The sequence below is a fragment of the Drosophila subpulchrella genome, unplaced genomic scaffold (assembly GCF_014743375.2).
Source record: "Drosophila subpulchrella strain 33 F10 #4 breed RU33 unplaced genomic scaffold, RU_Dsub_v1.1 Primary Assembly Seq377, whole genome shotgun sequence".
Lineage (NCBI taxonomy): Eukaryota > Metazoa > Arthropoda > Insecta > Diptera > Drosophilidae > Drosophila > Drosophila subpulchrella.
This window is the reverse complement of record NW_023665598.1, coordinates 241994-243168: the sequence shown is the minus strand read 5'-3', so window position 1 is coordinate 243168 and position 1175 is coordinate 241994. Positions and strand designations below refer to the sequence as shown.

General features: G+C 38.7%; 1 long non-coding RNA gene across 1 annotated transcript; it reads right to left on the bottom strand.

The window, feature by feature from the left end:
* Positions 1–301: 301 nt before the first annotated feature.
* LOC119561843 lies at positions 302–734 on the bottom strand. Its single transcript, XR_005221469.1, has 3 exons — positions 648–734; positions 500–550; positions 302–438 (listed from the first exon to the last, which is right to left on the bottom strand). It is a non-coding gene; the product is annotated as an uncharacterized LOC119561843 (long non-coding RNA).
* Positions 735–1175: the final 441 nt, after the last annotated feature.

Sequence of the window (1175 nt, the reverse complement as noted above, 5' to 3'; positions counted from 1 at the left end):
GCTTTAGGAGATCCCCAATCTGCCAATATACCGTGCATGTTGGTACAACGTCTGAGAGTGGAGCCCTGTGCAATTTAATATTTGACCCCCTTTTTTGTATGGGGAAAATACGAGGTGCATTCACTGTTAAGCTATTTTCTCAAAAACTGACGGCTTTAGCTCAATGATACTTTCTGACAAGAAACTTGAATTAATTTAATTTAATTTCAATTTTAGGGTCAACTTGATACGATTTTAGTATCAATATGAAACGAATAAATTGTGGATTTCACACCCAAAAAAGACCAATAATTTATTTATCATTTTTTTTAATAAAAATTTGGCTTTTTTATTGAAGTTATATGTATATTTTAATTTTATAAATTTGCTGCCGTCGACCAGGTGTACATACGTGGACAGGCGGGCCATCTGCATAGAAACGTTGTCCTCCGTAGTGAACTTAAGTGAGAAAAAAAAATTGCATTCAAAAATTGCAAGCGATGTCACCGTCAGTGCTTACATGATTACATATATATATATGTGCAGTGTCTATCTATGAATTCGAAGATCGCTGTAACGAATAGATACACATTCCGGCGTAAATATGTATGTATGTAAGCGCAAAGTACATTACATATTACATATTATATTATTAGGGATGTACTTACCTGATTCAATAAACACTAGCACCTTGCACTGAAATATTTGTCTCTTTTACGCAATGTCGAGCTCACAACGATTTATCGATAACTGCGCTTGCTTGCACGATAGGCGCAGTTCGAATTTCGAAAATAAAGCCTAGTACTCACATCGACGAAAACCGCGAGCTAACCATAGGAGTGAGCGAGAGGCAAAAAGGCGGCTAAAGCTTTTCGTCGGGTCTGTTTTTCAGCGCGGTACTAAGGAAATACCAGAAAAAATACCAGATTTCGCGAGTGAATTTTCGATGAACGCCGTTAGCCGCGGCCCAAAGAATAAGAAATTTAATCTTTGGCGGTATTCCTGCAGAAGCGGTGGGGAATTTAAAAATTAAAAATGGAAGAAAAACACCCAAAACGGCTAAAGGAGGTCAGTGCAGATGAAAAAGGACGCCTAATCCAAGCTGTTGCCCATTGTTGTGGGACTTGACCGACAGGAAGCAATATCACAACGGGGCAAATCCGCAGAATAGTTGAAGCGCTGGAGGAGATCCACTA